Source organism: Podarcis pityusensis, assembly GCF_964106645.2.
Source record: "Podarcis pityusensis genome assembly, chromosome: 5".
Taxonomy (NCBI): Eukaryota; Metazoa; Chordata; class Lepidosauria; order Squamata; family Lacertidae; genus Podarcis; species Podarcis pityusensis.
Genome location: NC_138032.1, coordinates 38,319,695 through 38,341,761, shown reverse-complemented (window position 1 = coordinate 38,341,761; position 22,067 = coordinate 38,319,695). Strand labels below are relative to the sequence as shown.

Below are 22,067 nucleotides of genomic sequence, written 5' to 3'. Positions count from 1 at the left end.
AGACTGGTCCCCCCCCCCCCCATCCTGTCCTATTCCAACAGGCCTTCAGGAACTGGCTGTTCTTTTCAGGAAAGGGCTTTTATAGTACTGTGCTGTTTTTATTGTTTTTGTCATCTGCATTTTAATAGATTTGTTTTTCCAGTTGGGTTTTTTCATTTATAAGATTTAATTAATACATTATAATAAAAAAAATCTAATCTAAATGGAAACAAAAGCAAAGAAGAAAGTCCTCTTTCACAGCTATATCTTAACTTAACCAACACAGAGAAAGGCGAACCCTTCAACTCTTACCTAGGAGCTTCCCTTTCTTCTCTCACACAGGGCCCTTAATCAACTATCCATCACCTTCATCTGCATGTTAACCCTTCCTTAACCCTGAGTAAAAAAAGTAAAGGGACCCCCAACCATTAGGTCCAATCATGACTGACTCTGAGGTTGCGGTGCTCATCTCGCTTTATTGGCCGAGGGAGCCGGCGTACAGCTTCCAGGTCATGTGGCCAGCATGACTTAGCTGCTTCTGGCGAACCAGAGCAGCGCATGGAAACGCCGTTTACCTTGAGTAGAGGACCACAAATAGTGCAAATGATCGGAACAAAGCAAAAACAAAAGAAGAAAAAGATAAAGAAAAAGAACAAAGAGATAAGAATGTTAAAGGAAATAATAATGGAACAAAAAGGTAATGAAAGGTAAGAAGAAAGGAGTAAGCAATAGTTTTAACACTATTTGAGTTTAATTACTTTTTAATTATTATCTTTTTTATGTTTTCAGCGTCTTTATTTTATCTGTGTCGTTTTCATTTGTTGTAAGCCACCTTGAGTCCCTGTCTGGAGAAAAAGTGGGATAATAATAATATATTGGAAAGTAAAAGGACCCATGCCCAATTCAAGGAGGGACAAAGAGGATCTCATGCACTGGGTGGCAGGTTAGGGGTACAACAATGCAGAGTGGGAGAGAGAGAAGAAAGGTTGGCGTGCCACAGCACATACTTGCCAACTCCTCCTCTCTCTGTGCTGCCCACCCTCCATCCACCCACGTAAATGATTACATGATATGAGAAAAGCCACACACCCCTAACAGAATGGCCACAACAGTGCTGCTTTTTCAAACCATAGATGGAATAGCAGAATCGTAGAGTTGGAAGGGACCATGAGGGGCATCGCAAGATTTGGGGGGCAGTGGGGAGGTGCCGGTACTGCATACCATTGAGTACTGCCAGAAAAAAAGTGCTGGCATCATGGTAGCTGAAGCTCAGGGAAGACTGAGCAGCTACAAGGTTGTGATCCCAAGAACATCTGTTTAGAAGTACGGTAAGTCATTGCAGTTGTAGACACTATGGAGCCTGCTTCCAAATAAACTGGGGTCCCAGTGGCTTGTGCCTAACATTTTATAAAAAGGAAAAGTCTCTTTGTGAAATAATATTATATCAGGACAATGACAATGACTCTGCTTTTGCCTCTTATAGGATTACCAGACTTCAGAATATCAGAAAAGGATGCTTTCTAAGGACCAATCTGTCTTTTATTATTGCATCAATTGAGTTCAATAATGTCCTCAGAGCAAAGCAGAGGGTCACTGAAGTTATAATTCCATAATCTGTGTGTACTTTTCTTGAAAATTAAATTTTCCTGAGCCAACGGAGGGGTTGTTCACCGAATAACAGCAAAATCCAGTTCAAAGTGTGAGCACCATGAAGTACTGCAGAACAAATTTGGTCTTCTCTGATTTCAGCACTTGAATGAGTTTTCTCTGCTCCATGCAGTTTAGAGAAAATATTGTTTAGTCTTTCAATGGTGGCCACTTAGCAGACTAGTCTTATTTACATTGCAAATCACATATGGAACAGAAATAGCAAAAGACACACAGCTAGCTGACGTTGTCTTCCTTCCAGGACTGATTCTATTTAAAGTAAAAGACAATGAACATCCCCCCTCCCCGCCCCCTGTTGCCAAATCTCCCTCTTTAGAAACCATACTCAATCTGGGGTTAGGAACTTACTCCCTGAAACTTTCTCAGTGTCTCCATTAATTTTTCACCTTACATAGTATAGTATAGCTTGAAGCATTGTGAATTCCTGCAAAACCACTTAAAGCAGAAGTGATTGTGGAACACACAAACACACACACACACACACACACACACTCACTACCTTGTGCAACTGCCAGTTGTTGGCCAGTTGTGTCTTAACTATCCAGTAATCCCTGCTTGCACACTGTTTTGGCCATTTGTCCAGATTTTTATTTGTCTGAATTAATTTTAAGATGTATTTTAATTAATTGATGCCTGCTTTTATGTATACTGTATTATTTATATGTTAGCCACTCTGAGCCCAGCTCCGGCCGGGGAGGGGAGGGTACTACTACTAATAATAATAATATTTTTGGTTGGCCTCATAAAGGTATTTCCCAAATACAGCCAACACAGCTCCATTTGCCTTAATATTGTTATGAGTTTGGGGTGTTAAGCTGGGTGCCAGACCTCTCTAATCCCTGGATTCAGCAAGTGTCAGAATTGAACCAAGCCTTCTAATTCTTGGAATAGCCAGACTAGCCTCCTGGGGAGGTGGTAGCCTGGGTGAGAGCCATTAAGGAGGTGAAAGGGGCTTGGTGCAAGTCTGCAAATGGGTAGGCCCCCTTCCTTCAACAGAAAAAAGCCAAAGTTGAGAACAGAGAGTTGCGGAGATGTGACCTAGAAGTAAAGCAGCAAGGCACAGAGAGAGTCAGAGCAATGTTTGAGAGCAATGTTTGATTTCTGTTTGAATCCAAGGCTGTGCCTATGGGAGAAACAAAACCCTTTTGGGGTGTTTATGCTGTGAACTCCTCCATATATCATAAAGACACTACAGTCTCTGCTGTGCCTTGATCCAACCCTGAGACCCTTGGAATCTCGCACTGCTCAGAAATTGGAGTGGCATGAAACATGTAACCTCTAGGATCCTCACATGTCCCTGGGATTTTGGATGTGAGATCTGTCTCTTCTGGATTTGTGAGAAATAGTAACACTATCCCACTACCATGTGAAAACGGCAGGGAACAAAGAGACCTACAAAGGCAAATTGGAACCCACCATCTTAGAGAGGAGCAGGGCTTACTTCAGGGTTTGAAACAACTGCATAGAACTTGAAGACCACAGTGGCAGCAGCGGGGGAAGGCATATTTGATTGTCTTCTCAAATCCAATTTGAAAAGTTGGGAAAATCTGATCTGCAAGATGACTCAAAACATGCACATTTTATTTGGAACTGAAGCTATTGACATAGGTCAGAGCTTTATTGGAGAAAGCAGAGGACCTTGAAAACAGAGGCAGGCAGCATGTGGAGATGATGGGTTTAGATGGGGGAAAGTAAATGGGAGCACTCCATTAAGTGAATAAAAATGAGACCAAAAGTTCTTTAGAGATGGCCCTGTTTGTTTTCAAGAAAATGTATCATAATATTACTGATAAGGTCAACTATGTTATAGGGCTGGGACTCCCTTCAGAGGCTGTACAGCTTGTAGAGCATATAATTCCACACTGTATTCTGGGCATTAGCACAAGGGGCCCACGTTATTGGAAGCTGATACCATCTCCTGCATCAAAGCTGCAGCAATAGCCACTACTGTTCTGGCAGATGCACAACCTGAAAATCCTGATTATATCTATAAACTTTCCAAGGCAGCAGGAGAGTAACCTCTGTGACCACAGCAGCTCCCATTCTGTTCTGCCACTGATACCTAAATGTGCACCATCCAGCACAAACTAAACTGGCTGAAGTTCACTGAAATCAACAGGTTTATGGAAATACATTTTGTGTTCTGCAAAATAAGATTACGGCAATAACTGATGGTTGTCTAATAGCAGTATTTAAAATGTTAGCATTCATTGTTGTTTTAGCAATACATTCCATTTTTGTCCCTAACTGAATGATCTGAGCAAAGTATAAGATATAGTTAAAGAAAAGACACTCTGCTTTTCTAGCACTTTAGATAAGCTGTAATGCGAAGTCAATTAACTGGAAATTTAAGACAAAGCAGAATACAGTATTCCTTGTTTCTTCTGAAGCTACAGCAAAACTCCTTAAAATCTAATTTATTCTAGCATTCCATGTCACAAGATGGTACAACACACTGAACACAAGTTTGGAGAAAGAAATTGTAATACATTTCTCAAAATTAAATTAAAGCAAACTTGGTAAATGCATGTTGGTTCAATATTTGAATAAACCTGAAGAATCTGTAATTGCGGAAACACAATTATTTGAAGGACAACTCGAACTGGGAAAGTTATGTTAGTAGAAGAGCAAAGTGATAATATTTAACCACTGTGTTGATGGTATTGCAAGTTATATAATGTAATGGCAATGCAGAGCTGGGGAACATTTTACAGTCACAGAATCATACAGTTGGGAGGGACTTCAAAGATAATCTATTCCAGCCCCTTATTGATACAAGAAATCCACTATTACAGAATTTCTGATAGGTGGTCATTCCCAGAGAATAACTGATGGGCAGAGGGGATGCTTAATTTTTCCTCCGACCGATGATTCTCCCTTGAAAATTGCCCACCCAAGGTGTCTTAACCAATTTCTCTCCAGATAGGGGACTGAGATGGAGGGGACATTTGTAGAGGAGAATTGCTAGGTGTGGAAAGATTAAGAACATCACTAGCATCTATTGATCTCCTCTACCAAAGTCCCCTGCCTCCACCTGCTTGTGTCACATCAAGAAATGCAAGATTATGAATGTGCGTTTGTAGATATAACATGGCTCTGTCCTGAGTCCCTGACAAATCAAGAACAAGTAGAATATATACTTTATAGAAAAATATTAAATAGTGTATGGTATCACCAAACATTCATCATGCTAGTTAAGTAGTTTTAGAAAAGGCTTTTGACAGTGTGGGAAGGGTCCTTACAGTTAAATACCAGCAAACTAAGATACCATATATATGACATGAATAAAGCATGATTTACATTCCGAGCTTAACCATGTTTATTCAAAACTGCTCGAGAGATTCAATGGCATTTACTTTTTAAGTGAATATGCTTAGGCTTTTCGGCCTAATGTTGCTCAAGAATCATTATACTGTAGTTAAAAGAAATATTCTTATGCAGCAGCATTTACAGATAAAACCCTCAAAATCCTTAAGATTAACAAAGAACAATCCCTGCATGCTAAAGTTTTTGTGCTTTCTGTAATAACAACATAATTCCCACATTACTTCATACTACATCTGTTAAACATGACTATTACTCTCAATAATTTATCTACTACCTATCAGTGGTCGCATACTGAGGATCGTAGTGCTGAACTGATGAGCCTTTTCAAACTAAGCAGCTCTTTAAATCTTTCTCCTTTTGTGGTTTTCTATCATTTTAGATTTTAGTAAAACTACATTTTACTATTTCCCTTTCACATGGGGAGGGTAGTCAAAAATTGGTTCATCAATACTGTTGTCTCCCCACCCCATAGGAAAACCACTGGAGCTATACATTCCAGTGCAGGAGAGGGGGAGCATGCAACTGTGGGAGAAGGATTTGTTGCAATTCACAGACACTTTCCTAATATTGCTCTTTTAGAGTTGTAAAGCAAGAAAAAGTATCCAAAGCAACCAAAACAATGCAACAAATCTTATAACCTGAACTGAATAGGAGTTGTGTTGATGACAATAATCAATGTTAGGTTCAAATGACAACCCCTTGCACTGAAACAATGTGTGGGAGGGGTCAGAGCCATATGGACTAGTCTCCCTGCCACATTTGGTGACCATAAACCTTCCATGCATTTGGAGCACATCAGAAGGGGTTCTGAGCATGTAAAGGTGAATGCACATAGAGCTTCTCAGTGCAAGGAGGAACCCTGATTGATATATGTGTATACCTTCTGGCACGCTCCAACACGCTCCCTGAAGGAACAGGTGCGCAGCCTGGGAGTCATTCTGGACTCCCAGCTGTCCATGGAGGCACAGGTCAATTCTGTGTCCAGGGCAGCTGTTTATCAGCTCCATCTGGTACGCAGGCTGAGACCTTACCTGCCCGTGGACTGTCTCACCAGAGTGCTGAATGCTCTGGTTATCTCTCGCTTGGACTACTGCAATGCGCTCTATGTGGGCCTACCTTTGAAGGTGACCCGGAAACCACAATTAATCCAGAATGCGGCAGCTAGACTGGTGACTGGGAGCGGCTGCCGAGACCATATAACACCGGTCTTGAAAGACCTACACTGGCTCCCAGTACGTTTCCAAGCACAGTTCAAAGTGTTCGTGCTGACCTTTAAAGCCCTAAACAGCCTCGGTCCAGTATACCTGAAGGAGCATCTCCACCTCCATCTTTCTGCCCGGACACTGAGGTCCAGCGCCGAGGGCCTTCTGGCGATTCCCTCACTGCGAGAAGCCAAGTTCCAGGGAACCAGGCAGAGGGCCTTCTCGGTAGTGGCGCCTGCCCTGTGGAACGCCCTCCCACCAGATGTCAAAGAGAAAAATAACTACCAAACTTTTAGAAGGCATCTAAAGGCAGCCCTGTTTAGGGAAGCTTTTAATGTTTAATAGGTTATTGTATTTTAGTGTTTTGTTGGAAGCCGCCCAGAGTGGCTGGGGGGACCCAGCCAGATGGGCGGGGTATAAATAATAAATTATTATTATTATTATTTTATTATAGTGGGGGGGGCACAGCTGCCAGGTACATCATCAGAAAGAAGAGCTAGTCCCCGTGTGCATGTGACTATAATGCACTTTTCAGTGGATGTTGGGAAGGTTTTGCCCAAACATCCATCACTATCCAATAAGTGCCTCTTGGCAGCTGCTCAGCTACCTTCTATAGGACAATCAAATATACAACGTCCAGTGTTCACTGTATTTTTAAAAATTGCAACATTTTAAGGTTTAAATGCTAGGGAAATGTAATATTCCCACATCAGAAATTACACTGATCAGGAGAGGGATCTGGGTTGCTTGCAATAAATAAATAATAAGGCAGTAGTCATGATTAATAAGCCCCAATGTTTAGAGGCAGAATTCCTTAGATTACTAGATGCTATAATAACAGGGCATCACCTTCATGTCCTGCCTTTTGAGTTTCCAGAAGAATCTAGCTAGCTACAGCTGGGAGCAGAATGTTGGACTAGATTGACCTTTTGCCTCATAGAGAAAGGTAGTTCTTCTTCATGTTGCCACATACCTATTGCACAATTAGAAAAGGGTGTTATCATTTAAGATCCCTGGTGCTCAGAAAATAAACAGTGAGTTTTTATTCTTTTGCATAGACCGGTAAACAAACAATATAGTATGTCATAATTTAAACCACTATTTGCAACCGGGGGGAAGTGAGAAGATCAGCAGGCAAGTTAGGTGATTTGGGGCACTCTATGCCCCTTCAGCTACTCTTCCCAAATGAATGCTGGCCAAAAAAATAAAAAATCTAAAAACTAGTATCTCAAATGACTATTAAGGGCCAAATTGTTAAACGGGTCTTTGCATCTCCTGTGCAGGTTTTTCCTATTTGTGTTTTTTAAAATCCCTGAACATTAAAGCTATGAAACCTTTTAACGTCAAGTCTTGTTTGGCCCTGAGTCAGAGTTTTAGAACAGACAGCATCCATCTATTCCGGTAGTGGGGGGTTTCTGGCAGAATTACCAGAGAGTCTTGTCCACAACAGTGATGAAATTTCACAAGCGGAGGAGGAAATATGTTCTCCCTAGGACATTGTTTGATTATGCTCATCCATCATGCAGCGCTGACGGTGAAGACCAATTCAGATATATTTGCACACCTTGTCACAGTTCCACAGCCAGACAGATATACCTTCATATTAAGCTCATATCAGCACACCTTCAGAGGCCCTATTTGTTCACCTTTCCACTTCTCAGTCCTGTCTTGCAGAGTTGTCTCCTTTTATGACATAAACAACATGTTTGGAATAAAAAGCCAGCATATTCGCCCGCTGCACAGCTTGTTCTGCCCTGTGAGTTCGTATCTGCTGAAGCAACTCGCATCACCAGCAGCAAACATGCTTTGTACTAGGGAAAGGGCACAGAGGGCTGCAGCAGCGCTCAAGAGAGAGCGTACATGTTGGATGATGAGCCTTCAAGTGATTGATGCTGAGCCAAGGTCTATCGTCGGGGGGGGGGGAGTGAGGGGGGCTGTCAAGCAAATCAACCCAGTGTCTCTGTCCCCTTTGCTGAACTTTTTGAAGTACCCGTTGATTCCAACTGATACAACAGTGACTGAAAAAATAGTGAGGAAGTGTGGGAGTGTTTCTTTATATAGCCTGATCCTATGATCTGGGACTTAGTTATTGGAAGGATCAGGATCTGGCTCGAGGGTCCCAACTGTAGCCCTAGACTAGAAATTAGGAAGCTGCAACAAGAGCTCTCCATCAAAGCTAGCACAGAGCTTAACCACATTTCCTCCTATCCCACTGCCTTCTAGGTGTGGCACAAGCAGAATTGTGGACGAACACACCCACAAATGGTTGTTGTGAGGATTAAAGAAGGTGAGGCATATATGCCACCCTGAGCTTCTTGAAGAAAGGGCACACTACCAATGCAACAAGTACATACATAGCTAACTTATTCTGAATTGGGCCCTTGGTCCAGTTGAGCTCACTATTGTCTACTCTTATATAGTGGTTCTCCAGGGTTTCAGACAGAAGCCTTTCTCAGCCCTGCCTGGGCATGCCAGAAATTGAACCCGGGACTTCCTGCATGCAAAGCATGAACTTTACCATGCTATGGTCATTCCATGATTGATTCATTCATTTTCAAAATTTATTAATTTATTTCAGAAGGTTTAAACCCCACCCTTCTGTTGCAATCCCAATGCTCAGGACAAGAATGAGTTGGCCAAGCCAGCAGTTGTGAATGTTGTGATAGGAAAATAGCCCATAAAGCACTTGAGTGTGGCAGAGGCTTTAGCCCAGGGATAGAGAATCTGTGGTCCATGCAGGTGCTGTTGGAAACCAACTCCCAGCAGTCCAGCCAGCAATAATATCCGGAGGGCAGCATGTTTCCCATCCCTGCCATACGTGATCTGCATGGTTTGCACGCAGAAGATGCCAGATCCAAACCTCTTGTTTTCAGAAGGATCAGGGAGTAGGGTGGGGAATAACCCTGGATTGCTATCTGCCAGTCAGAGTAGTACACAATACAGGGCTAGATGGGCCATCACAGCATAAGGCAGCTTATGGTTCTGGCAATAGGAGTGGTGAGGCAGGCAAACAAGCAGCCTTGCAACACAACGTACCAGAAGCATTTTACCCTCCTGAAAGCCATGTATGCCAGTGCAACTGCAAACCTACCTTCCACAAAAACAAATGGTTGGGAGAGAAGGGAGAATTTGGAGTTGGATACAGGCAAGTCTGGAAGACAGCTCTGTCTGAGACCCCAGGTACTCACTCCTAATAGTTAGAGAAACAAGTCTAAGAGGCAAATGGAGGAAATATTTGCATCTCCATATGCAAATGTATATAATATGTTCAAGAAAGCCAAACACCTCATAGATATCAGCTTCTGAAAATTGTGTGTGGCAAAAGGTGCTTTTATGATGCAAAACTGACAGTAGAAAACAATTGGTCATAAAAAGACTGTGATTATGAAGTCACTACATTCCCTCCCCACAAACTGACAAGCCTGGATTTGAAGCTGCTTAAACAATGGCACACTGAATATCAATTTGCCAACTCTATATCTATGCCACTTCTGTTACCGGGTGGAGGGGAGCCATTGCAGTTCTGTATATGGTTGTTTGTGGCTGTATGCATTTATAGATGTATTCAATGTTTTACAACAAATCATTTACATTTCATTATTTAAATACATCCTTATCCATTTAAAGTATGTTTTACCACTTAAAATGTTACAAAGGCATGTGGTGCCCTCAATGTGCAACAGGTTGTCTTTTACGCCATAAGTCACCTCAGACACTACTTGGGTAAAAACTCCCAGTCCTTCTCTCATTCTTCCTTTTAGATGTCTATAAAGAGGGTTGTTCTTATACCCATTTTACAGATGGGAATTGAGGCTCAGAGAGCTATTCACCCATATAAAGCCTGCAATATTGCTTTCAAAAGTGGTGAACTGGCGCTGGTTTTCGTTTTTCTTATGCAAGCTGAGAGAACAACACGAGATGCATTCCAAACCATAAGATGTGCCAAGTGTTATATATAAAAGACGTTCCGGTTTCATGATTATGTCTAGGCCCCTTCAGACGTTACAAAAATTATTAAAGCAGGTGGCATTTTGACACAGGAACTACCATGTGAGATCGGCATGCACATCACTGCATGTGGTACCCTTGCGTGCATTGCTGCCCTGTGTACATGCTCCAGGAAACAACAATTGGGGCTGTGGCTTTCCAGCCTTTATATACTGAGAGTAAATGCTCCCTACAACAAGCCCCAAAGAAAACCAAAAACAACTACTACTACCACCAAACGCCCCTACATTTCTTATTCACATGTGATCTAGTCATGGGTTGCACAGCACTTCACTTCCTGTGCCTGTCCATCCACCAGGGATGCTGTGACACATGAAGTGGCCTTGAGAGCCCTTGTCCCTGCGCCACCCTCACTCTCAGGAACTCCAGGGAATGGGAAGCATCTTCCCCATTGCCCAGTGCCCTTGCCAAGTGAGTGTGGGCTTCTGAGTGCAGCTGAGCCCAGAGATTCAGCTGCTGCGGCTGCTGCCTGGCATGTGCCTGCTCCTCTGGGACAGGAAGGCAAGGCATCAAGAGCCCTGGGGCAAGTCAAGCAAAGCAGCAGGCAAACTCCTCTTACCTGGGCGCCTCCTGCCCGCCTGTGGGCCCATCTAGTGACCTTGGGACCTGGCGATGCCCAGGCAGCCCCCGCGCGGCTCCTCTCTGGTGCCAAGGCCCGCCGCTGCCCGCGGGGCCCTTCCCCGCCAGTGCAGACATGCTGAGCTAATTTTATCGGTCCCCTTCCCCCATCGCCGGGGGAGCCTCCGTCCCTCCTCCTCCTCCTCCTCCTCCAGCCCCCACCTCCTTTCCTCCCGTCCGCCGCAGCCAGGCAGCAGCAGCGCTAGAAAATAGCACATCGCCCACTCATCCCCAGGCTCCTTCTTCAAGGAAAATATTTATATTATTATGCCACAGAGAGGGTTTCCATGGCACTGATGACTTTCACACTGTTGCCGTGACAACCACTTGAGGCCATCTTGGACGGGCTGAGAATACCCACTTCCTAGACAAATAAGGCGAGCAGCCGCCGAGGGGAGGGGAGGCCAGGGGTGGGGTAGGGGGAGAGGATTGCCCTTCTCCCCCTCGGTCCTCCTCCTCCTCTTCTTCTTCTTCTTCTTCTTCTTCTTCTTCTTCTTCTTCTTCTTCTTCTTCACCTCCTCCTCCTGGCCTGCTGCTCTCCCCCTAGCGGAAGCCCGACGGGCGTCTCCGTCGACGGGCGTTTCTCGCGCAGGAACCGCTAGCGCTTGGCGTCAACTTTCCGACGCAAACGTCTCGAAAAAAATGAGACGCCCTCTTCTGAAGGGTAGCGCCTTCAGCTTCTTCGTGTCTGCAAGGCACGGGGGCGGGTGCAGGAATGCGGGGGGCAGCGGGAGGAGACAGAGCCAGAAGGCTGCCCCCCCCGAAATATTGCGCTTGATGCAGAGGAAGTAAAATTGCGCCGTGCGCTCAGTTAGGGTACCATAGCTCATGAAGCTGGCTTATGGAGTCCAAGTGTGACGAGCTTCGGGTTTTTGTTTAAATTTTTTTTAAGGACTCATTTGTTGCCTAGATCCAGATGCACATCGAAGGTCTGGAAGACCTATTTCTGAAAGTAGCGTTACCCAAAGAATGTTCAGCTGCATTCCCATATGGGTTGCATCAGTTGAGAGCGCCTTTAGTAACCTGAGACTGGTAAAGCACGGATGGGGAGGACCACTGCCGCGCGGGAGAAGTAAAGTGTGCAGCGGGTAGTGGGCGGAGCCAGAGCCTAAAGTGGGCGGAACCTTCCCATCTCCCTCCGTCCCCCGCACCCTTTCTCACTTTCTCTTGTGGTCACCTGGACATGCTTCTTCCCCCAAAAGCTGGACTCTTGTTATATGCAGTTCGAAGCGAGGGACAAAAAAACACCTTGGATCTCGATTCTTTGATGGTCTGTAATTTCCTTTGTCAAATATTCCTTTAGCATTCCAGTAGAGTAGATGAAGGGAAAATTCATTCATAATCGTGAATGCCAATTCACAGGATAGGGAAGCCATTTCTCTGTCTACTGAGTTTTTATGGTTTTTAAGGACTGGATCATCATTAAGTGATACATACAACACTATGTCATATATGTTATGGTACTGCAATAAAACTGCTAGTGCATTTGCAAAGCTAAGCCGAGCTCAGTATGGTTTCAAGTAGGATGGGGAACAAAAAATTGAGTTACCGTATATCTGGTCCCTTCCAACTCTACAATTCTATGATATTTCATGTACTTAAATATACTACTGATGTGGGGGCAAGAGGAGGGCCTCAAGACGACTGATGGTTTGTTTGTTGGTTGGTTTGTTGCATTTATATCCCACCTTTTTCTCCAAGAAGCTCAAGGTGCTATTCAAGGTGGTTTTCCCACTGCTCATTTAATCGTCACAATAAATTCTACTCAGAGTAGACCCATTGAAATTAAGTTATTCGTCCCCATTAATGTTAACAGGTCTACTCTGATTAGAACTAATGTTGGATACAACCGTATGTTTCACTTTGGCCCCAGGTTACTTCTCTGGGGGCTTGTTGACACTGTGTACTTTTGCTCTGAAAGGGGTGCTAGAGTTTTATCCTCCACCACTATCACTCCCTCCTTTTTTTCTTTCTCTACGTGGAGTCAAGATAGATGCTGATCAGCTTAAATGAAAGCAGTCAGTGCATGGTGAACAACATTTCAAGGACAACAGGTTCCTGCCCTCCATCGCTTGTGTAAGAGCTGCTGCAGTCTTGCTACAGCTGCCTCCAGTTTTCCTGCTTGCCGTGAAGGACTGGAACTTTGATTTTTATGTAGCTCTTAACAGGGATTGAAAAGCAATGGGGGTACGAGGGTGGACTGAGGGCGGTGGTGGGCTCTAAATATGAGGCTCTAGATATGAAAGCGATGAGGGTCATCCATGTGAGCAGCAATGCCCTGGATGTGTAGTTTAAGCATTGGATCCCAGATTTTCTTTATGGTATCAGCAGAGGAAACTATGGGTCTCAGGGATATTGCATTTAAAGATCATGGAAAACCTGAAATTTTTACTTTGTGTCCTTGCCACCCCCAGCTGTTGCCTTTGTTTTAATTTTTAGCTGAGCAATTCGGACATTTAAAGCATCCCCCACACAAAGAATCCTAGGGGCTATAGTTTGTTAAAGGTGGTGAGAATTGGAGCTCTGTTGGGGGTAAACTAGAGTGCCCAGGATTAGGGGAGTGAGAGGGACATGCTTGAAATGCATGTGTGAATTGTGCTGAGATGATGAATTGGTAGAGGATACATGTAAAAATATTGAGAAACCAGAAAGGCCTGTGCCCTCAGCTCATGCTTTTGACCAGAGCCAGGATGTGCTGGTGGATTTATTATATTATTGTCCAGTCTGCTTTGGTGCCCTTCCCGATAATGCCACTCAGGGTTCAGTCAGTCTCTCCATCTCCTCTGTTCTCCGCTGCCATGTTGTCTCCCTCCTTTCACCACCGTGGGAAATCAGACAGTGCATTTGGCCATTCATGAATGAAAGAGAAATAAAAAACAAACACATCATATTTATAAATGGAGACAGACCGGGTTCGGGGGGACTTCCTGTCTGAAGTGACAGGCAATCTGTGGGAATGAACAGTGTTTTCTTTACTACTATATTAATAATTATTTACATAGCTCGGTTAAGCCTGCAAAGGTCTTTATTATTGCTCATTCATGTCCACCAGAACCCTCTGAGCTAAAATCATTACTATGTTCATTAGGCAAGAACCAAGAGCCCTCACAGAGCGGAGCTATAATTTAGAAGACAGATCTTCCAGGCTCATGGCTAACACCCTATTTCCTAGATAACATATTCAGCGCTTGAAACATGAACTTCTGCCTATCCACTAAGAGACAGATCCACACCAAACATTTAAAGCATATTCAACACACATTTAAAGAACGTGATTTTCTCAAAAGAATCCTGGGAATTGTAGTTTCCCATTACACAGAGCTACAATTCCCAGTACTCTTAACAAATTACAGTTCCCAGGATTCTTTGAGGGAACTCATGTGTTTTAAATGTGCATTGGATGTGTTTTAAACCATCACAACCTATCTTCCTATATACATAAAAATCTAAGGCTATCATTGTACAAAATGGTTTACTTACAAAACTTTTCAAAGGTTGGGTTCATGTACTTTTCCATAAAGCAGTCAGAAAAATTGCACAGGCAGTAAAACACTGCTTAGTTACAAAAGGTAAAAGTTTCTAAACTATTGGTAGAGAAAAATGCTAGTTTCAAACTTTGTTCTGGTCTGAAACAAAAGAGACTAGTTAGAGCCATATGCTGGAACAACCATCTCAGAGCTTCTTACACACTGAAATCCTGATGGAGAGAGACAGATAACAAATGTCTTAATGCACTAATTAAATTCAAACATGCTAGAATTCTATGAGGCTGGAATCCTACAGCTTGGAGACTGACCTCAAGCAAGACAACATGCCACTGGGTGAAATAGCCACGATGATCATTCCTGCATAGATGTACCAAAAGCAAGTTTGGAAATAAGTCCTCACTCAGAGAAAGTGTCACTTGTTGTATCCTGTTTTAGGAAGTCAGGGAAACAGCAGTCCACCAGTCCAGAAGGCAGTCCCTGTGCTTCTCTAAGATTCTGAGATGCACCACAATGATGGGTTGTGGTGGACAGCTCAAAGAAAGCAACAACTCAGTATGCAGCATCTGGGGTGGGGGAGGGGAGAAGGCAAAGCCCAAGTTAGGGATCAGAAATAAAACTTCCAAGATAATAACATCCTTATAGATTTAGAAATATTGAGTTCTGCTCACCTCCATGTCTAAAAGGTTATAGAAGAGCTTGGAAATGGTGCAGAAAAGAGCAGCCAAAATGATCAGGGAGTTGGAGCACATTCCCAGTGAGGAATGTTTAAAGCATCTGGGGCCTTTTGCTGTTGGGGGGGCGGGGGAGGAACTCTTAATTATGTTCTTTTGGCTGTCTCTAGAATCAGTACAGCAGCTGGAAAAATCAATGTAATAGTCTGGGGTGCCTGTTCAGGGCTGGGCCTACCCTAGGCAGAGTGAAACAGCTCCTCAGACAGCTGATTTTGGGTGTCATGAACAAGTAGCAAATTGTAGGTTATTTAACTTATAGTCATCAATCTTTTTTTGCTGCCAGGCACATTAAGAAGCATTTGTGCTTCAAGTGCCAAAATAACTTGATTTGCCTTGGGTAATGCGCACCAAAACTTGGAGGAGGGGGATAATTTGCTATTCTGCCTCCTGCAGCAATAAGTTTTGGGCCTGCCTTGCCAGCCCCTTCCACACCCAAGGAAGGAAGGAAGGTAGCAGAAATGTAGCTGGATAAAACCTCCTTCAGTGAGGAGCTCGCTGGGGAAAGCTTTCACATATTATGAGCTCCCTAGAAAAGGACACACTGCAGTGGCTCTGGAGAGCTTCTCCTTCAGAGTGGGAAAATAGGCAGCAAACTAGGCATGGGATACCTTCGGCTCATGGGGCATCTCTGAGGCCATTTTACGCAAGCCATATCCATCTGACATCATGGCCATAATCATCTCACACTATCTCATGCCATATAGGTAAAAGTGTGGCTGTTGGAAATAATTGGAAGGGACCCCAAGGACCATCTAGTCCAACTGATTCTCTTCCTCAGCTTCCAGGCCCTCCCTCTATTCCTCCAGAATTTCTTTATCGCACAGTAGCAAACCCACAGTGGATCCTAACTTCTGCTTCACTGGGGAGAGCTACACAGCCTCTCCTGATTTTCCAACTCTTCCTCCTCTCCCTGCATCACATTGTAAATGAGCCTTCTACAGCTTCATGGGGAAAGGGGAAAGATGGAGCTCTCGATTGCTATTCACTTTTTCATCGTTCTTTCTGGCTGAAGCCCAGACATGCTGGGAGGCTGGAAGCCTCAATGGCGCCCCTCTGGAGGCTTCACCTGGGGCAGAAACCCTGGCTAGACACCCCCCACCCCACCCTCCAGCTACGGCTCTGCTTGTAGGCATTCTATAACTTCACATCAGCTGGCTTAATGCCAAGTAGGGGATGAATAAACAAAGGCAGAGCTCTCAGACAGGCAGCTGATGATGGCCAGCTTTTAGCTGATGAAAACCACATCCATCCTTGCCCAGGTCCTAGTCCTATCCTTGGAGCTTCTTCCATAGCCTGCTTAATTAGATACTCTCATCTAGAAAATCTATATGATGGAACAATATCGTGGCAGAAATGAACACACCTCCGTTCCTGATGCATTTGAAGAACATCATCTCTTAATGACTGCAGAATCCATCAGAGGATGCAGATGCCAGAGGAGGACCATCTATCACAGTGAATATTATAAAGCAGCTAGAATCTTGTGGCTTAGAAGAGTTTCTGGGAAATGAGGAGTTTCTTGGAATGTAACAGTGACTCACTGAAAGGATTTACCAGCAAGTAGATTCAGGTTGTTAGACATTAACAGAGCCCCATAATGTTGGGCAGTTTGCATACTGGAAATGCATGGCGGCTATTGCTTTCATTGTAACTGTTCTCCCTACTCCTTCTATTTCCTTCCAGCCAAATCATCCCATGTGGCTGAGGAGCACTAATATTTTCTGTTGCACCTGTCAATGACAAGGCTTAATTACTCTGAATAACTGCTGTAAGGATAGGGCAGTCTCCTATTCCAGCACCAACTCTGCAGGGTAGGCTAGTAAGCCTGGAAACTCATCCTAGTGTCCCCCCCCCCCTCTCTGCTACAACCATTCACCAATGTGTCCAAGGCATTGTGCCCTCCAAGGCATTGTGTAGACCCAGTCGCCTAAGCCATAAAAGAGGTTAACTAGCCTTTGAGTGTGTTCAGAAACAAGTCCAGCCCAGTAATCCAATTAAGCAGTTTATTCAAAGGGTAAAAAGGAAGACAAGAGGAGAAGCAGCCAGTATGCTGCTTGTGATACAAAAATCCTGGTCTAAATAATCCTACACTTAATCCAAACTAACACTGCAAGTTTATGCTGAATGGTCACCTCTGACCCTAACAAACTTCAAGAATATGTTGCAGGTTGGGGGAATGAAGAAGGGCAAATGACACTGTTTGCAACAGTCCACTTTGGGGGGCTTGATTGATAGCTGGTGATACTCCACCAATCACAAGCCAGTCATATTCACCAGGTAGAGGGTTGACAGCTTTTGCGAGTTGGGAGATGGCTATCAGGGCTGCCATATGTCCGGATTTCCCTGGATATTACTGGGATTTCAAAGGTGGAATTTCCGAAAAGCGGTGCTTTGTCTTTGATCTTAGGCAAGTAAATCGGGAAAAAGCTCAACAACTTTCGGGGTGTCCTGGTTTTTACTTTTTGAAATATGGCAACCCTAATGGCTATCACAGTGTTGGTTATCACTGAAGTCCCCACACTCCACCTGTTGCTGTGTATTTGGGAACACTGCAGCAAGGATATGCCTGACTCACTCAGGCAGAATGGAGGGCGAGTGATTAGAGCTTTTCTCCACAGCTGGTTTGCTAATCAGTGAAGAACACCCCTCCTCATTCTTTTCCACCCATAGTGTTTATCATCCCCGTAACAGTCATCTTTTTCAAACAAAGGCAATAATTATCCACAAATTTACAACTGTTCCTTGTCAGTTACTCCATTCTTTGTTTCACCTTGGTCATACACTCATGGCCTCACCATGCCAGCTGCATGCTGCAAAATCTCTTATTGTTTGTTTGGATGTTTCTGAAAACCTGATGCGAGACATTTTGACCATATTTGCATAATTCCACCAATGTTTTTCTAGTCTTTCTTCAAAGAGCATGAGCAAAAAAAGAAAGAAAGATATGCTTTGCTGGTTTAAGGTGTGCTCAGGATGCACACTGTGAAAATAAAAGTTCTCCAAGTGCAGGTCCCTGGTTGTTGACAAAGGGCCAGCCTCTATGTGCCCTTAAATTTTGGTTCTAAAAATGCAAATAGCATCAGGATGAGGGGCTGGAAATTATTGGGATTACGGTATGAAGGGGGGATTTAACTCTTTCCTAAGGAATATTCCTCCTCTGAAGTTGGTATTTGCTATGCAGGGAAATCTCCCATTAACACCTAAGGTCATGACACAGCATCTAATGTATAACACAGCTCCACCAATGTAATACAATTCGCATATATCAAGATGCACAGCATGGGTGGGTGTCACAATGACAATAGAACCATGAGCACATAAGGGGCAGCTGGGTGTCAGGGAACTTTTGTGGAAAGGGCACTGTGGCAATCACACAGGGCCCCCGGACGTTTGATGGTCTATTGACCCTGTGCCACCACTGCGATTGCTTTTTCCGCTGCCACCACCCCATATCTCACGGGGACACACGGAGTCCAGTCAGTTGTTAACATTAACAAATAATCAAGTTTATTTTTAAATGCAGGAACAAGCTTATGGTTACAGTTAATTTTTATGGGCAGTTTCTTATTCTTAGTTCCTAACAGCTTCAAACTGATTATTCCCAACTATCTATCTGACTCCACCTAACAATTCCTCTCACTCTCTCACAATACAACTCTACCAACCCACACCTAATCCTCCCTCTTCCTTCTTCAACTCCCAAACCTCAGCTGACTTTCAAAACCTCCCACTCTAACCCTTTAACCCTTTCCTTATGACCCATCCTAGGAGGCAAACGCCACAGGCACTTTGCAAAAACCAGGTATGGGGAAATTGTGGCCTTCCAGATGTTGAACTACAACGCTCTGAATCTCTGACCCCTGGCTATGCTGGTGGGGACTGATAGAAGCTAGAGTACCACAGCCACAGGTCCCCCATACTTGGCAAAAAGAAGCACAAGCAGCCAAGGAGAACAATGAAGAGCAGATTATTGACATTGATGTATCCTTAGGTGTCTTGCTGTACTCCAATCATAAGCGCACATAGGAACTCGTTCCACCCCAGCAGCTATAATGGAGGCTAACAAGGACTGCAGATGCCAGGGGGTGTACCAGTGAGAGTGAGACCATACCTTACAGCAAAATTCCTGAATATCCACAGGGTTTAGGATTGTAGTCGTTCTCAGGAAAACTCAAATCTCTCAGTGGCCATTGGGTCCTGGGATAGGGTACTGATGTGCTGTGTAGCTGCAAACAAGCATAACAGCCCGTAAGGATGTCAAGCATTCTGGTGGGGATCTGCCTCTTTTCCTGCCTCTCTGTGTTGCCACTACTCCCACAAACACCAGGAAAGGCCTTAAGCAGAAGAGTAGGTGGGCGCTGGGGGGGGGGGGGGGGATTCATGAGGAGAGTACTTGAGGATTGGTGTGGGAGGACGTAAGCTGGGAATTTTTCTTCAGCGCAAATTTTAACCCAAAGTGGAAAAGAATTTCAGGGTGTTAAAAACTCAGCTCTTGTTTGAATTTGATCTGCATCCCTTGTGAAAAAAATTCAGTGCATCTCTTGCCTTAGGCCCTTGTCCCCTCCTGAGTCCTCATGGAACTCAATTTTTCACAAATGAATTTTGTCCATTGCTTTTATCCTGACAACATTCTGTTTATTTTCCTTCCATGCCTGTTATTAAGCCCTCCTGTTTCACAGGGCACTTCCAGATTTTCAGTATTTTCAGGTGGGATTCAATCACCTATCAGCAAATCCAGTTTGTGCAATTAAAGTTGTTTTGGAGGACTCGTGTAACAAATCTGCTTCTTCAAAGGATTGAAATTTTGATATAACATTGTCTAAACTCCTCACAAGCAAATCAAAATGAATGTCCTAACTTCTCTAAGAACTAATTAAGATGAATGCTCAGTATTCCAGGTCACCTGGAAATGCCCACAGTTCTTAAAAAAACCAAACACAAACAACAAAAATAAACTTTTAAAAACCATTGTGAATTCTGCACTGAGTGAAATATTATGCCTTTCCAAAAATTTCCCAGGGGGGCTGTTAAATAGCTTTTGGAAGACAGTCTTCAAAACAAGTTAGCTAACATGTTCTTTTCAGGCTTTTATATATACTTCAAGATGATGGCACCATCTTGTGGTCATTTTTATTTTCTTTCTTTTTTTACTGTTAATAATGGGCAAATTAATCTCTGTTGTTACAATTACTACTTTAACCTCATATAACAAAGTAGATATTATCCCAACAGACACCTTTTCTTGTGATCCAGATGTAAATATGGAAGGGGACACCATGGTGTAACTGCAATGGCTGAAGTCCATTTCTCCCCAACAAGCTTTGCCATATGAAAACTGGTTTTTGGTGCTCAGTTTATTGTTGCTCTGACAGCCCCCCCCCCAAAAAAACCCCTATAGGAATCTCTGTCTCTCTACACACACACAAGGAGGCACCCGTTTAAATTCCCCTACAATGCTTCTAGTGCTTTGGTTGCCTTATTCCAGCATAATGCTTATATCAGGGTCCCGGAGGATTGAAATGGCAGGCACCACCAGCAATAGTTGCTGCTAGACTGACCTCTCTGTCTGCTGCTGAGCCTACCACTCTCAAAAATCAGGGAAGGATGGGGAGCTGAAGAAAGGAGGAGAGGGAGCCCACCATGTCACGACAAAAGGTAAGGTAAAAGGTAAAGGACCCCTGGATGGTTAAGTCCAGTCAAAGGTGACTATGGGGTGTGGCACTCATCTTGCTTCAGGCCGAGGGATCCGGTGTTTGTCTATAGGCAGCATTCCAGATCATGTGCAATGGAACACTGTGACAGAAGCCAGAGCGCACGGAAACGCCATTTACCTTCCCGCCACAGTGGTACCCATTTACAGTATCTACTTGCACTGGTGTGCTTTCGAAGTGCTAGGTTGGCAGAAGCTGGGACAGAGCAACAGGAGCTCACCCTGCTGCACGGATTTGAACCGCTGACCTTCTAATTGGCAAGCCCAAGAGACTCAAGTGGTTTAGACCACAGCGTCACCCACATTCCTGCCAGGATAAAGGACCCACCTAGGTGGTGGGATGCTGAAACTCCCCATCTAGAATTGGCACCAGCACCATGCAGTATATTTTTTTCTTTTATTTAACAACTACCCTGTAGAAGAGTACTAGTGACCTCAACAGCTTGCTTAATTTTTAATTGGTCCTAATACTCATATTATGCAACTATTGCTGTTTGGATATTTCCCCCCCAATGGACCAACAAGGCTGATTAATCAACGATGATTAAAACCAGAGCAGCACAAAAGCTGCTGTCTGACAGAGCTTGCCCTGGGTAAGAGACATATAAATGGGACGAGGGGGATCTGGGATAGATCTTTGCACAGAAGGCAGTGAGGACCACCAACTAGGATGACTTTCAGAGGATTAGATAAATTAACGGAGAACAAGTTAATATCAATAGCTATTAGTCACGATGAGGGCTATGGAGGAGGCTCCTTTTACCTTCGTGCAGAAGGTCTGTAGTTTGGTCCCTGGCACCCCTACCCCGTGTGTCCCCCCCCCCCTTAAAATGGATCAGGGAAATGTGATGAGAAACACTCCTCACTGCTTTACGCTCTTGGAGTACAAGCCTTGCCACGTGCTTCGCGTGCCCAAAGTCCCAACTTCAATCCCATGTGTGTCTCCAAGGAGGTAGGGCTGGGAAAGAAAGACTCCTCTCTAAATCCTTGAAGAGTCACTGAGCTAGACGGATCAACGAGGGGGAGACTTGGTGCAAGGCAGCTTCCATCCCGTGCTGTGTAAACCTCCCAATTCGGTGGCGCGGCGGGCTTCTGCTCCTCTTTTCCGCGCGCGAGAGGACAGGACGCCTCGCAGAAATACCGGTACAGTAATCTGAACAGGGAACGGCTGAACTCCCAACGGCCGCTATCGCTGCTGCGGCCTTGATGAGGGGCGCCAAAGAGCCTTGTGGAGAGAGGGGGAGAGCGCGCGCGATTGGGCGGCACCTAGAAAGCGCTTTGCCAGCAGCAGAGTAGCATTCGCCCTTCGACGCGGTTGTGATGGTTACGGCTTCCT

General features: G+C 44.3%; 2 long non-coding RNA genes across 5 annotated transcripts; both read right to left on the bottom strand.

The window, feature by feature from the left end:
- Window positions 1–728: 728 nt before the first annotated feature.
- On the bottom strand, window positions 729–12,241 carry LOC308477792. Of its 3 annotated transcripts, none has more exons than XR_013986702.1 (3): window positions 10,744–12,241; window positions 7,026–7,149; window positions 729–824 (listed from the first exon to the last, which is right to left on the bottom strand). It is a non-coding gene; the product is annotated as an uncharacterized lncRNA (long non-coding RNA). The 3 variants fall into 3 exon arrangements; XR_013986703.1 differs by lacking the exon at window positions 729–824 and adding an exon at window positions 838–1,746; XR_013986704.1 differs by lacking the exon at window positions 729–824 and having other exon boundaries at window positions 6,958–7,149.
- Window positions 12,242–13,502: 1,261 nt separating this feature from the next.
- Window positions 13,503–22,016, bottom strand: LOC308477022. 2 transcript variants are annotated; one of them, XR_013986346.1, is made up of 5 exons: window positions 21,598–22,016; window positions 19,133–19,247; window positions 16,385–16,468; window positions 14,599–14,853; window positions 13,503–13,614 (listed from the first exon to the last, which is right to left on the bottom strand). It is a non-coding gene; the product is annotated as an uncharacterized lncRNA (long non-coding RNA). The 2 variants fall into 2 exon arrangements; XR_013986347.1 differs by lacking the exon at window positions 16,385–16,468 and having other exon boundaries at window positions 14,599–14,647.
- Between the last annotated feature and the right edge of the window lie 51 nt (window positions 22,017–22,067).